Raw genomic sequence first — 17,296 nt, 5'->3', positions numbered from 1 at the left:
TATTTTCCTTTTTTCATAGCATCATTCAAGGACATAGCCATCATAAGGGAGGTATCTTTCACATCAAAGAAGATTGAGGGTAGGGGAGATGATTTCCATAATGTTAATGGTAAAGTTCTTAGGCACATGGGTGGAGTATAGGCTAGGATCTTTCTCAAACTTCACCTTTACTTCATCTGAGTTTGAAGTTTCTATGTCCTCATTTTCCTCAACATAGTTATCCCTAACACATTTTTCTTTTTATCTAGAGCTTATCTTTCTTAGCACTCACACCTCATGTCGACTTCTCTTCCTTTATATCAAGTCTCCTATTATCCATCTTTTTTCATATATCCTTACTCTTTTCCAACTTATTTTACCTCCTACAACTACATTCATGCTTCTTTTCTAGACTCCACAAGTTCAACATCTACATGGGCTTGAATTTTGGGGTTTTTGACATTCACCTTGGCTCCAACAATGTGTTTTTATCTATTTTTTGAAGGTCCTAGAGGGGTTAGATTATGTGTAAGGTTAAGGGTGGGGTTTGTAAAAGAATTTTGTCCTTCATTTCTAGGAGGGTTATGTTAGGATTAAATCATAGACATAAATAATAATTACATGCAAATATAACCAATAATAGGAAAAAATAGATCACATAGAAAAAGAACACAAGGCACCAAGAGTTAACGTGGTTCACCCAATCCCTAGGCTATGTCCACCAAATAGCAAGTTTGATATTATTACAATCCAGTGATTACAACCTAATTACAATCTGTAGTCCCTTACAACTCAATACCACCGCAAGAACTAATTTTGCATCACTACAATGAAATAATTCCTATCCCTATGCTCTTTTATACAATTATTTTTATGCCGCTTTAGGGTTACAACATGTCAGCCATATGTTGGCCATACATCAGCCATGACTCAAAAATGACCAATACTTCCCTAATCAGTCACCACAAACTAATAATCTCCAACTTGGGGATTGATCAGGCTCCACATTAAACAACAATCTCCCACTTGGAGACTGATCTTGTAGCTATACTACTACCACATGGGGCACCCATTAGATAAAACCACCCTGGACTCTATTGTTCAACTTCTCCCTTGTTACTACCTTTGTAAACATATTTGTTGGATTGTCATCTATATGTATATTATCTAGCTTTAACTGTCCATCCTCCAAAACTAACTGAATGAAATGGTACTACAACTATATGTGTTTGGTCTTTGAACACAAAGAAAAATTCTTTACAAGATGAATGACACTGTGACTATCTGTAAAAAAATAATTATCCCTCTGAGATTGTCCCAATTCTTCCAAGAAGAACTAAATCTATATCATCTCCTTGGTTGCCTTTATAGTAGCAACATACTCTGCTTTTGTAGTGGATAAAATATTAACCTTCTGTAACCTAGAAACCCAACTCATGGCTGCCCCACCAATAGTAAAGACATAACCTATAGTACTCTACCTAGTATCAATATTTCTTGCCAAATTTGAGTCAACATAGCCCTTTAAATCAGTAGTAGAGCCCACAAAGTGGAAATACTTATTAGATGTTCCTCTCAAATATCTTAGAATCCATTTGATTTCATTCCAATGCTCAATTCTTGGATGACTCATATACCTATTAGTGACTCGCACTACATGTGCAATATCTGGCCTTGTACATACCATAGCATACATCAAGCTTCCTATAGCTGAGGCATAGGGTACCTTGGACATCTTATCCTCCTCTACTTGTGTCTTGGGACACATCTCCTTAGTCAACTTCATGCACTGATAGCTTTCGCATTCTCCATAGAGAAATGTTGCAACACCTTCTCAACATAATCAACTTGAGATAGTGTAAATTTTTTATTTTTCCTATCTCTACAAATATTCATACCAAGGATTTGTTCTGCTGCCCCGAAATCCTTCATAGAAAATGCATGTGCTAATTGGCATTTTAGCCCCTTAATGTGATCCATGTTAGACCCAACTACAAACACATCATCGACATATAAACATAAAATAATGTAGCTATCATCATCCAACCTCTTAAAATAAACACAACGATCTGAATGAAACCTATTGTATCCATGCTCATGCATAAAATTGTCAAATTTCTAATACCATTGCTGAGGGGCTTGCTTCAAGCCATATAGACTTTTCTTCAATTTGCACACTAAGTTCTCCTTACCTTTGACCACAAATCCCTGTGGCTAAGTCATATATATCTCTTCATCCAAATCATCATGAAGAAAGGTTTTTTTAACATCAAGCTACTCTAAATGCAAATCTTTAGTAGTCACAAGACTTAAAACAATACAAATAGAAGTCATCTTAACAACAGGAGAAAATATCTCATCAAAATCAATACCCTTTTTCTGTCAAAATCCTTTCACAACTAACTTGGCTTTAAATCTTTTCTTACCTCCTTCCTCTTCTTTCAACCTGTAAACCCACTTATTTCATAAAACTCTTTTACCTGCAGGCAACTTGCATAAATCCCAATTTTGAATCTTAGTATCCACCTACACAGCTTCATCATAACATTCAGGTTCACCAACATTAGTAAGTAAAATTGAATACAAAGAGGAAGAAAATCTTTTTGGAGGTCTAATTTTCCTTGTTGACCATCTAACATTCACCAGTGTGTGTGGTATTTTTTGTTGCAGTTGTTGCACATCATGAGGAATGGCTAGAACATTGGTTTTTGGAGTATCATCTAGCACTACATAATCATCTTCTTTCTTCTCATGTTGCTGCAATAGGTCTTTGTACAACACTTTCTCATTGAATATGATATCCTTGCTTCTTAAAATTTTATTATTTTCAAAATCCCAAAGCCTATAACCGAACTCATTAATGCCATATCCAAGAAATACACATTTCTTTGACTCAGCTTCCAGCTTGGTTCTATTTTTAGAATCTATGTGAGCAAATGCTTCACAGCCGAATGTTTTGAGAAAAGAATAACTCACCTTCTTACCAGACTATGCTTCCTCTAGAATACCATAGCCCAAAGAAGTAGAGGGACCTCTATTAATCAAATATATAGCAGTATTGATAGCCTTTGCCCACATGTCTAAGGGCAACCCAACATGCAACCTCATGCTCCTTGCACACTCCATTATAGTCCTATTCATACATTTAGCCACTCCATTTTCCTGTGAAGTCCTTGGAATAGTTTTCTATCTAAAAATACCATTAGTGGAGTAGTAATCTTCAAATTCATGACTGTAGTACTCACCATCATTATTAGATCTGAGACATTTTAATTTCTTACCAATCTCATTTTCAACTAAGCATTTCCATGTCTTAAAAGTTTGAAGTACATCAAATTTTTTTCAAAGGAAATAAACCAATACTTTTCTAGTTGCATCATCAATAAATGTAACATAATAATGAGAGCCGCCAAGGGAAGATACCTGAGCGAGTCCCCATACATTTGTATGCACAAGCTCTAATTTCTCCTTTTTGTTTTCCTTCCCAGTCTTTACAAAATTCACTCTCTTTTGTTTTCCATACATACAACTTTCATAGAAATCCATATTAAACACATTTTAGGCTTGGTAAACCTCTCTTTGAATGAAGTACTTTCATACCTTTCTCACTCATGTGCCCAAGTCTATTGTGCCACAATGTTGTATCAGAATCTAGAGCAGCTATTTGTTCTTCTTGCTCAATTGTAGCAATTGTTCTTGAACATTCATTTTTCTATGAAATAATTTAAGTAGAAGGAACAATATGACCTGTACAAAGATATAAGGTGCCTACTTTAATACCTTTTGCTACTACAAGGGAAGCTTTTGAAACCTTCCAATTTTTATCATTAAAAGTAACTACACAACTCTTATCACTTAGTTGCCTTGCTAAAATTAAATTCCAACTTAGCCTTGGAACATGTCTTACCTCATGTAGTAGAAAATGATTCCCATTCTACAACTTAATATTAATTTTTCCCTTTCCAACAATTTGATAGGATTCATTATCTCCAAATAAACAAGCCCAAAATCCGCTTGGACATAATCAATGAAATAACCTCTATGAGGTGTAGCATGAAATGAAGCACCAGAATCTAAAATCCATGAATCATCAACACTTTCTAAAGATATAAGCAAAGCATCCTCTTTGGGTTTGTTACTTAACACATTTGCCTCCTTGTCTCCATCTGGTTTATCTCCTTCATTTTTCTTTCAATTCTAGCAATATTTCTTTTTATGACCTGGTTTCCCACAGTACTAGTAGTCATTTGGTCCTCTCAATTGAGACCTCCTCCTATTTGACTTTCCCATTGATTTCCCACAATTTCAAGAATTACTTCCTCTCTCAGTCGTTCTGCCCCTGCTTTGTGCATTCAAAGCACTTCTTGATGTAGATCCACTTGAGGATTTCCTATGAGTTTCCTCACTCAAAATAACATTGATCACATCATCATATTTTAGGGTACTAGATCTAGGAATAGAATTACTCATAGCCATTACCAAGCCATTTTAGCTTTTAGGAAAATAACACAAAATCAAGAGAGCCCTAATTTCTTCTTCAAATTTGATACCCACAGAAGATAACTAACTAGTAATAGTATTAAACTCATCTAATTGATCTACAATGATCCACATTCTACCATTTTCATATTAAATAAATGCTTCATGAGAAATACCTTGTTTGAGGTAGAGGGATTTTTATACAGTGTCGCTAGGGTTTTCATCAACTCTTCTGTTGTCTTCACTTTTTTAATATTAAATGCTTTGACATAGATCCCCGATTCTTGGCTTTTCCTTCTAATGGCTTCCATAAATCCTTTTGATAAAGATAGTCTTCCATTTGCATCTTCCATAGCTGAAAGTTCTACCCATTAAACCTATCAACCGTCAGCTTACCCTCATCTACCATCGCTCCCACTCAATTGTGAGACTCTCACTCAACTGTGAGACTTTCCTATAGAGGATAACTAAAAAAAAAAGCCTCACTCTAATACCACTTGTTAGGATTAAACCATAGACAAAAATAACATTTACATGCAAATATAACCAATAATAGAAAATAATAGATCACACAAAAAAGAACACAAGGCACCAAGATTTAACTCGGTTCACCCAATCCTTGGGCTATGTCCACCAAACAACAAGTTTGATATTATTATGATCCAATGATTACAACTTGATTAAAATTTGTAAACAAACCCTTATAGCTCAATATCGCTGCAAGAACTAATTTCGCATCACTACAAGGAAACAATCCCTAACCCTAAGCCTTTTTATACAAGTATTTTTATGTTACTTTAGGGTTACAACATGTGGGCCATATTTCAGCCATACATTGAACACCCTAAAGAATTTATGAAGTATGTACACTACTTCCCTGATCAGTCACCACAAACTAACAAGTTAGGTAGGCCCAGAGAATCTTGCATGGCAACACAATGAGGAGCCCTTGTTTCTCCTCTACCTAACATCCATCATAGTAGCCTCTAAGTCATGCAATAGGAAGAATGAGATAGAAAAAATGTTGTTGTAGTCCCTAAACTAATTTAGTAGGGGAAATTGGTAATAATAATAGGAACTAAAGCTACCTTCAAGAGTAAGAGTTCATTATCAAGAGACATGCCTCATCCAATGCTTAGGAAGAAGATCCAAATTGAACCCACCTAATTTCTTGATAAGGGCTTCATCCTTTTTTAAGAATCTATTGAGGTTAGTTTCATCCAAGAAATTTGTCATTTTTGTCTATTCCTAGAAATCAATAGATAAACCAATGTTCATGGCAATAAAATCTTCATTGACTTGGAAATTTATGTCATTTATGGTAACCTTTCTATCATTCTAGGAATTAATGAAGTTGGTAGAGAAATTATCATCATTTCTTTCAATTAACTTCATGAAAGGAAGTAGGCTACGCTCCTTAATTTTCATCTACATACAAGGGTTTTTCCCTAATTAGTCCTTAATTTTGGTAGGTTGAACCCGCACCATGTCACCTCCCATCTCTAACTCTTTCTCACAACCCTATAAGAAATCTTGATTGGTGGAAGTTAAAAAACCTTTTTGTAAAAGTCCTTATTGGAGAGACAACTAATTAAAAATAAGACAAAAATATTGCATTAGTACTATAAAAGGCTTTCAAATTACCCTAGTTATTGTTCAGGTTAGTATTAAAATGTCTACCCAAAGGTCATCTTGATGGTACATATGAGTATCCATCACCACATTGAAATATCATTTGCACATATTTCTAAAAAGGATAAGCATTAGTCCATGTGAAAAGAAGGAGACAAAGGAAATAAATGTTTAAATTAGATCTCTCACTAGCACGATTATTGGAGATCATCTTCTTAATCTTTACTCACTTAGTAATTATGAAATAATAAATAATAAAAAGGCCACTTTACCATCTTTCATATGACTCCATATTTTCATGATGGACTATAAATTTGAATTTGAATTAGCAAGATTCCCTATTTGAAATATCCTACCACCTTTAAAATCCAATGAGATTTCTAGGGAAACAAGGAAACCATCATTTCGTAGCTATAGGAGTTTTTTCCCTTTTAATAAGTGATTAAGTATGTTCTAGTAGAGAGGCCATCTTCCACTAGAATCTATGTCCTTTTAATTGTAAGATCAAACTAGCCAATTAATCTATCACAACATTCCCTTCTCTGTAAATGTTTTGCATGGTTTATACCTCTAGGCCAGTGAGAAGCATCAATATGTCACCAAAAATGTTGCAGTTTGACTATCATTGCTCCATATTTCTACTAATCATTTACACATTTATTCTAAAACCCCCCTAAATATATATGTAGTTTCATCCCATGTTTACAACCAATTTCAAACTTTGATCCAAAGCTAAGGCCTCAACCACATTGTTAGATGTGGGACCAAAATTCCTCTGATAGAACATAAGTGGAATACCAATACAGTTTCTAACCACTCCACTTTCAACACAAACTCCTCTCATAGAACCATCAAAGTTGTTGATGAAAGCAATTTACGACCCATTTAATACCATATTTTAATCCATTTTATGCACTTACCTACTCATTTCTATATTCCATTTCCATTCCATTACCACCCCTTTTACAATTTTACGTTGCATATAGTTTAATATAATTAAGTAGTATTTAATATTTTTTTGGGATTAAAATATGGAAAATTCGTTGTTGATTATGTTTTACTAATATTTATTATTGCAGCATGTTGATTTGTAGCATAGAACTTCCTGTCACCTACATATCTTCCTATAGCTATTTCAGAAATACAAAGTTCCATCCACTTTGAAAATATTGCTTGCTATATCTTATTGGCATTCATTATTTAAAGCATTATTCCTTCCAAGATTATTGACCAAGGAGTATGTTGAGAAAGAACTTAGTTGGAATAATTACCAACTAAAAATGAGGACAATAAGTTTTGCATTTAATTTTGTGAACAGATGCGGGTGAATCTCAAAAATCCGAAACATGGGTATTGTCCAGAATATGCCCAATTACAATTCCTCGCGACAAAATCTTTAGAACGTGCAAGATGGAAAAGTTAGAGAATATTTTTAAAACATGATTTTCCTATTACAGCTTTGGATTTCAACCAGAATCTGCTCTACTATGAATCAACAACCACATATAATATAGTTTTGTTGGAATGATCAAAACAATTTCCTATTCTTGGCATTATTTGTATCGTGATGGAGGACTCCATACGTGGCAGCAACCTTGGCTCAAAAATAGTGGATGAAGACAATATTGTTATGAACCGATACAACAAAGTTATCTATTCTTTGCAAGTCACATATTTCTATTATAGATTTTTCTATGTAATAGCCATTCTTTAGATGGCATGAATAACAAAGTTGTTAAGCCTATTGTGTATATATAAGCAGTGTGAGACATAGTGTGGGAGGCAGATTAGAATATAGCTTTGAGCAGAAATAAGACTTTGATCAGAAATATAGAACAATGTATGATTGAAATAGTTTAAGAGAAGCATTTGAATTTCAGCACTCAGCAAACTAAGGAGGAAGGGCCCACTCTGCAGAATGCTGGTGATATTTTTAATATAATTATGGTTTGTATAATTCATAATTCAGCAATTTAGTATGGTTTGTATTTAAGGTTTCATATGAGTACGTATCTAATCTAGTTAATGTTTTAATTGAGAAAGATAGTGAAATGGTTTAAAGTTTGTATTCATTTTCTTGAAGTAATTGATATTGCAAATTTATGCTCTTAAACCTATACAGGAAATTATTTGTATTAATGTGTAGATTATTGGATGCCTATTATATGTATAGAAATTCATGTCAGATTTCTATTTAGAAAATTATTGTATTATTATTTTCTTTGGAATGATGTTTGTTTGTTTCTTCTAGATTAATGTTCATCGGATTTGTAAATTTTTACATTTGTTATTATCATTGTCTTTATGTTCATTTATGTTTCTTATGTTCCTGTCGCCAGGAAGTGACAGTTCCTGTCGCTGGGATTTATTTGGCTTTTTCATAGATTCAATTTTGTGTGTCGTAGATGCATTCATAATTACTCAGGTCACAACTATCATCCCTTGATGGCATATTGCTCGGACACCTTTCGCAAGCTTACGCTCTCAGATTGACACGTATAGACCAGCCAAACTTTATTATAAATCATCAATTCTTTATTATTATTTGTCCCAGTGTTGGCCTATCATTTTGGTGCCGTTGCCGGGGAAAGGTGTCAAAGGCATGTTAGTTTGATAATTTGAGTTAGGAACAATGCGTTAGGATGAAAGCTTTTGCAACTGCTAGCCTTGCTTAAGTAATTAATCTTAATTTGCATTGCGTAAATCATATAGATGCATTGCCTTAGAGTTTTGTCTTAGAGTTTGCAAGTAGGCCTTAGAAATTAGATTCATCAGTTTCTTTAGAAGTTATTAAAATTTACATTATCACTAGTTGTTGTGAGTTATTGTTGGTAAAGAGAAGAAGCTATTTTGAAGAAAAAAATGTTAAAAATGATGAATTTTCAAGTTTGTTCAAGTACATCTATTATAGGTGCAAAATGTTTTAAAAATGCAAAATTTGAAGGGACCACAAGAGGAAAAATGTGCTTGGGCACTACCCCAGGGCGTTACCCCTTGACCCCACTGGTGGCTGCTGCCCCCAGACCCCCGACTTCAAATTTAAAAAAAAAAGAAGAACTTGGTGGGGAAAACGTGCCAATCAAAGATGATATTTTAATACCCTCTCTACCTAATGAATGCATCTTTTCTTATCTTGATCTTCCCTTATTAGAGGTATGCAAGAATTATATCCCTATGTTTGAACACGAACAAATCATTGATGAATTCTTAGAGCAATGTGATTTTGATGATGAAAATTTAACCACCTATTGTTCTCTTTGCTACAGGAAAGAAGACCAATGCATATGCCTTAACAATCAAAAGAAAATGGTGAATGAGGTGCAAGTTATCTCTAATCCTTACCATGATAAGGGTAGAAGTGACCAAGTATTCCTTATAATGGATGAACAATCTCAAGCACCAACCCACGAAGATCAAGGTATGCATTATGTTGGTGACATATATTATTACTCTAATTCATTACAAAGCCAACATATTTCTTCAAAATGTACTTCTCTACCTCGCATGCACAATGAATGTAATCATGTATACTCACAACAACCACCATATCCATTCTTACCATCTTTATTCCACCAGTCATACTTATTACCATCTACTTTATCTCCTTCACATTTCTTACCACATTTGTTATGTCATTCACATCATATTCTACCCACTCCACCATATCCACTAAAGACAACTATATTGTCTCATATACCACTTCATAATAAGGTGGCTAATGATACATATAATATTGAGCTTTCAAGGATCCCTCCACAATCTAATGATGTGCTTGAAATTGATAAATCGACATTGGAATGTATTGATGTATATAAGGGATGTGATTTTGGTTTAATGAAATTAGAAGAACAATATTATTAGTTATTGAAATATAATCAACTTTGTTCTTCTTTTCTACTTAGTGAATTCAACATATCGACAAATGAGCCCATGCATCAAATTGCATCAATCTTAATTAATGGACTCATGAGTATGCATGTTTATGTTAATCATTCACTAAGTAGTATTAAGCCATATATGCTCCATATTTCACAAATATGCTGCCAAATCCTCCAATATCTATATTTTATCACTCTTGTACTTATACATATTGATATTTGGAGGCCTTTTGTTAAAATATGCATCCCTCACACACTTGTTGATTTAGGGCCAATAATTGATTAAGCACGACCATATGGGATTCTATGCATTAATGACCAAACAACAACTATTATAATTGGATTAGTATTATTTGTCATTGTTAAATCTTTCCATTGTCCCAAGATGACCAAATACACTATGGATGATTCATTTATTTAGCAAAGACCAATGTATTACTATCCATATATTTTTCATTCTTGGTTCTTATCTTCAGATGATCATTCATTGACTACACGTGTTTATTTCTTGATTCCTTGGATGATTCAAATTTCCTATGTTTTTATAACCTATAGTTAATTTGGGAATTCATCCATCAAATTATTGAAATATTTGGTTCCATAAGACTCACAAAATTCTAAAGATGTGTTACTCTCTTCAGGTTACCAAATTTCTTTGGTTATCCTAATAATTTCATGACCTTATAGCCTGAAGTTAACTTGGGGGGAATTCCTCTAATCTTGTAGTTCTTGGATGATTTCAATAAAGCTTCATTGATTGTTTTATTGGTCTTTCTAGCCAACTTTACCATGTGACATCTCAACAATTCAAGGTATGTATTCTTATGTTGATTGACATTGGTATAATCATTATAATCACATTCTTTTATTTTTATCAAGTGCTTATATTAATGACTCTACCTACCATTTGTATAAATGCATTTAATGGTAGGGTTATCAATTGGATAAAATTGCTTTACTATGCTTGATATGCTTGGTTTCGAGAGTATGGTTATAGGTCCCTTGTTGTGCTGTGATAATCTTAGAATCAGTTGATGATGCTTCTTTACACAAGCATTGCATAACACACTATGTTGGCTTTGTTCACATTGTGTGGGCTTGTTAGCTATATGGTGTATATCCATTTCACTGGTGCTTCACTATTCAAGACAACATGACAATTTTGGTAGAAGGTGTTCAACACCTTGAGATGAGATTTCTTGTCTTTGGTGATTTATCACTTGGAGGAAGATATGCAGCATGGTCTATGAGATTCATGATTATTCAACAACACATCTGAAGATACTTTGAATATAGTACCAGCAACTACATTCCTTCCTTGAGTTGTGTCTCTCTGGAGTTCTATGGACACATTGGTGACTACTATTGGTTTTCACTCCATACTCATGTATTTGGTAATGAAGTTCTGATGAGGTTATTCTTGGTGATCACTCCAAGTTCATTACACAATCAATCTTCAACAATGCCTTTTGTGAGGTCATGGACAAAACTTAAGCTTTGGATGGTATCATTTTTCATCATCCATGTCACAATTTCATTTCTTTGGTCATTCTATGCAGTTATTGAAAAATTGAAAAAAAAAAAAAAAGAAAAGAAAAAAAAATGAAAAAAAGAAAAAGAAAAAGAAAAGATCCAACAATGAAAACCTTTGGGTGTTGTTGGCCAATTAATATCTGAAAACTAGTTTCTTGTGGATGTTAACTACAAAATAAATTCTTAGTGGTGAAAACTATTCTTACAGCGCCATTAATCGATGAGTGATTAAAAACTGGCTTGCCAGCAGTCACATGTCATTATCAAAATTTATTCAAAAAAAATAAAAATAAAAATACAATAATTGGTGTTCCTAGTTTTTCTACTAATCATTCTTTTCAGGAACACTTATTGGTTTTAGTGGTTCTTTCCTTTCTGGCACCTCCTATCACTCACTCTTGCAGCTCTACTCCTCTTTAGTGTGGTCCTCAAATCTTTGATCACCCATAATCTGAGTTGCCTATTAAGTTGAGGTGTTTTTAGTGGAATGTGCTACTTCCTCTATGAATCTATACTAGTTCAGTTGCTGATGGTGGCCCCTCCAATTGCAGTCATTCTCCTAGTTTTTTTGGTTCCTTCCAGTGGTATGCTCTTTGGTGATTTCAGTCAGATGGTGGTCTTTTGTGGTGTTGCAGTTTTGGATATGTCTCTTCATTCCTTCTTGCTGATTCATCCATTTTGGTGATCCTGGTTGCTGTGATGCTCTATGTTCCACCTTTAGTCTCTCTACACATGCATTTTGGTAAAAAAATTGATTTTGTTTTTCCTTATTTTATCTCTTAACTTTATTTGTATTACTTATCATATTGATCATTGTGCAACACCCCTTCCTAGCCTCTCCTCATTTCCCGTGGAAGGTAAACCTTCAATTGGGGGGAGGAATGTCACCCTATTATCTTCCATCTATCACCCTTACTAAACCCATCATACTATCCATCATATCCATCATACAATAGCCTTTGTTTTATCTCTCATCTCTCCTATTTCGCTCTTTTAAACTCCTCTTGTGAAAATGAGAATAAATTTCTCTTGTATGAAACCTTTTGAACCATGCTACTATAAAAGAAAAAAAATTGAAAAGAATGGGAACGAAAAAGTGAAAAGAAAAAAAAGAAAAAATTATGAAAGAGATATCCCTATTGAAGAAGAAAAATAACAAAGCTTGTCATGTAAAGCAAAGAAAGGGATTTGTGTTCATCTATGAGTTATCATGGTTTAGGGTGGAGACAAAGTCAAAATCCATTAAACCTAAAGTGCTTTAAGTTAAAACTAAAGACCTCATGATCATAATGATTGCACGAGGACGTGCAATAAGCTAAGTTGGGGGGAATGATGAGAGCCATTTACGACCCATTTAATATCATATTTAAATCTATTTTATGTACTTACCTACTCATTTCCATATTTCATTTCCATTCCATTACCACCCATTTTACCATTTTACGTTGCATATAGTTTAATATAATTAAGTAGTATTTAATATTGTTTTGGGATTAAAATATGGAAAATTCATTGTTGATTATGTTTTACTAATATTTATTATTGCAGCATGTTGATTTGTAGCATAGAACTTCCTGTCGCCTACAGATCTTCTTGTAGCTATTTCAGAAATACAAAGTTCCATCCACTTTGAAAATATTGCTTTCTATATCTTATTGACATTCATTATTTAAAGCATTATTGCTTTGAAGATTATTGACCAAGGAGTATGTTGAGAAAGAACTTAGCTGGAATAATTACCAACTAAAAATTAGGACAGTCAGTTTTGCATTTTATTTTGTGAACAGATACAGATGAATCTCAAAAATCCGAAACATGGGTACTATCCAGAATATGCCTCATTACAATCCCACAAGGCAGAATCTTCAGAACGTGCAAGATGGAAAAGTTAGAGACTATTTTTAAAACGTGATTTTCTTATTACGGCTTTGGATTTCGACTAGAATCTTCTCTACTATGAATCAACAACCACATATAATATAGTTTTGTTGGAATGATCAAAATAATTTCCTATTCTTGGCATTATTTGTATGATGATGGAGGACTCCATATGTGGCAGCAACCTTGGCTCAAAAATGGTGGATGAAGACAATATTGTTATGAATCGATATAACAAAGTTATCTATTCTTTGCAAGTCACATATTTATGTTATAGATTGTTCTATGTAATAGCCATTCTTTAGATGGCATGAATAACAAAGTTGTTAAGCCTGCTGTGTATATATAAGCAGTGTGAGACATAGTGTGGGAGGCAGATTAGAATATAGCTTTCAGCAGGAACAAGACTTTGACTAGAAATATAGAATAGCGTATGATTGAAACAGTTTAAGAAAAGCATTTGAATTTCAGCACTCAACAAACTGAGGAGGAAGGGCCCACCCTGCAAAATGCTGGTGATATTTTTAATATAATTATGGTTTGCATAATTCATAATTCAGCAATTTAGTATGGTTTGTATTTAAGGTTTCATATGAGTACATATCTAATCTAGTTAATGTTTTAATTGAGAAAGATAGTGAAATGGTTTAAAGTTTGTATTCATTTTCTTGAAGTAATTGATATTACAAATTTATGCTCTTAAACCTGTACAGGAAATTATTTGTATTAATGTGTAGATTATTGGATGCCTATCATATGTATAGAAATTCATGTCAGATTTCTATTTAGAAAATTATTGTATTATTATTTTCTTTGGAATGATATTTTTTTGTTTCTTCTAGATTAATGTTCATCAGATTTGTAAATTTTTACATTTGTTATTATCATTGTCTTTATGTTCATTTATGTTTCTTATGTTCCTGGTGCCAAAAAGTGACAGTTCCTGTCATTGGGATTTATTTGGCTTTTTCATAGATTCAATTTTGCATGTCATAGATGCATTCATAATTACTCAAGTCACAACTATCATCCCTTGATGGCATATTGCTCAGACACCTTTCGCAAGCTTATGCTCTCGGATTGACACATATACACCAGCTGAACTTTATTATAAATCATCAATTCTTTATTATTATTTGTCCCAGTGTTGGCCTATCAGTTGTGTTTTATTAGGCATTAGGTAGGGGATAACCAATTAGTATTCATCCTAGTCAAAGTTTTAGACTTGTCAAAAATCTTATAGGCATCTGGGAGATTCAAGGATAGAGAAAATTTATGGTCACCAAAAGGAGGGTTGGGGGGATTTTTCCACTTACTAAAAACTAAATTTTCTTTAAATATATTGACAATAATAGAGGAAACCACTTCAGTCAGGTGATCTTCCTTTCTAAAGACCCATTTGTTTCTCTCTTTCTAGATTCCCCAACAAGTATGTGGTAGATACATTATATAAAGTAATAAAGGGCGTGAAAATGTGAAATCCCATTTTAGGATTTTTTTTTATAATTCCTTTGTATATACCCATGAGAGTGAAAAATATCTAAAGGACCTATAACCACACTTCCCTAGGAAAGGGATAAGAGAGAAAAATATGGTTAATGTATTCTTTGTTAGCTTTACAAACATATAATCTATTAGGAATTTGAAATAATCTTTTCTTTAAGTTGCCAATAGTTATAATCTTTCCATAAAGGGTAGTCCACCAAAAAATGTTTATTTTGGGGATTAACTAACCATTCCAAACATTCTTCCACCACTAGCGGGGTTGCATAATTCTTGAACAAAAGTAAATATGAAGATTTAAGTGTGAATTTTTTAGAAACATTTTTGTCTTATGCAAAGTTGTCCCCTTAGGGAATTGCATGATTTGAGTATCCTCTAAAAGACTTTGCAATTCCATAGCAAGTGGTTCCATGGGTAAAGTAGTCACTGATCATCTCATGAAAATGTAATTTCAAGCTATCCACAAGCTAGCATATTTTTCTCATCATTAATTTCTTCCCCCCAGGACAATTTTCTTCCCATAATATTACTTTATTTCTTCTTCACATTATCCACCTTAGATTTTCCCTTTGAAGGTTCTTTTTTTATTATCAAATTATTCCAAATTTTAGAGCCAGAGGGCCAACCATTTACACTTAAAACAAAAAACAAAAGGAATAGTATTAAGATATTTTTATTTCATAATATCTTCCCAACTACTAAAATTCATATCAAGATGGTATGTAATTTTATTAATGAGAACTTTATTCAAGTCATCAATCCTTTTGATTCCCAGCTTTCCCTTGTCCTTAAGCTTACACAACATGTCTCAGTTCCCCAAGACAATCATGTTCTCTTTCTTAGTACCTATCAAGAGGAATGTTCTCTAGATTTTCTCAAATTTTTTATCCATAACATAGGATATTTTTAATAAGGAGAGGAATTTAATAGGTCCTCCCTTAAGAGAGGTGAACAAAAGTTGGACTGTACCTACATTACTTAGAACTTTACACTTCCATCAGGCTATTTTCTTTTGTATCCTCTTAAGGACAGTGTTCTAGAATTGGGTAGAGACTTCCTTCGCCATAAGGGGGAGACCAAGATAACTGTCTAGAAGAAAAAAAAATTGACACACAATCAAAGTAGTAACTCTTTATTGTAAACTAGGGTCAATATTAAATATTATTATTTTTCTCTTATCATAATTAATATGTTGACTAGAAGTGGAAGCACATGCATTTAGAAAATTTCTTCAATTCATAGATTCCACCATAGAATAGAAGCCAAAAAGTAAGGTATCATCCACAAATAATTGGATAACCTTTTAAGGCAAGGAGTTGGCCTCTCTAATCCCTTTAGTTGAGCCTAATCTAGCTAGGCAAGTGAAAGATCTCCACTGCAATTCCATTGACATTGTGAAAAGGTATGGGGACATGAGATCACCCTATCTCAATCCATGCCTAAAATTAAATAATCCCGATGGTGTACCATTAATAAGAACTAAATAGTTCACAAATTCTACCACATTCTTGGTCATTCTAATGACTTTATTATTCAATCTAATTCTATTCAAGACCTCATAGATAAACGACCAATCAACCTTATCATATGCTTTTGAAAAATCTAATTCCAAAGCCATCCCAAAGTTTCTACTTTTATCCATAGAGTGGATAACTTCATGAGTGGTTATCAAATCATTAGGAAATATTTCATCTAGGAATAAACATATTTTTTGGAGGTCCAATTAAATTATCTAGATATGGCTTGATTTTGCTAATTAGAGCCTTGAAACAAAAAATTTCTAGTAGTGTTGCAAAGACTAAAAGGCATAAAATCATAAGGGATTTTAGGTTTTGGAATTCTAGGAACAAGTACAATATATGTGTTATTTATCTTTCTAAGGAGTTTACCCATTCTGAAGAAGTCCTTGGTACCTTCAGTCAAATCCATCTTTATGAGATCCCTAAAGAATTCAAAGAAGACCGATGAAAAACTATCCACACTTGGAGATTTATAGGATTTCATGGAGAACATCACCTTCATAACCTACTCCTTAATGATAAGGCCAAAAATAATATCATTATCATCAACACCAAGAAATCTAGGAAGGAAGTTAATAAGTTTATCCCTTACGTTAGTGTCGGCTAACCTATCAAGCCTAGCATAAGCCTCCAAGAAAAATTTAGTATCCCACCTCCCTATCTCTTCTTGATACCTTAGCTAGTTATTATTTCCATCCATTAAGGAGGTGATAATAATCCTCTTTTTATGCTTTGAGGCTGATCTATGGAAGAAAGAAATATTATTTCCCCCTATGAATTTCATTGGACTCTTAATCTTTTCTTCCAATATATTTCCTACCTAGAAATAATATCCTTATATAATCCTCTAATCCTCTTTCTTACTATGATTCTCAATCAAGTCATCACCATTCA

The sequence above is a fragment of the Cupressus sempervirens genome, chromosome 6 (genome assembly GCF_028749045.1).
Source record: "Cupressus sempervirens isolate cs-2001-9-10 chromosome 6, ASM2874904v1, whole genome shotgun sequence".
Taxonomy (NCBI): Eukaryota; Viridiplantae; Streptophyta; class Pinopsida; order Cupressales; family Cupressaceae; genus Cupressus; species Cupressus sempervirens.
Note: the sequence above shows the minus strand (reverse complement) of the source record.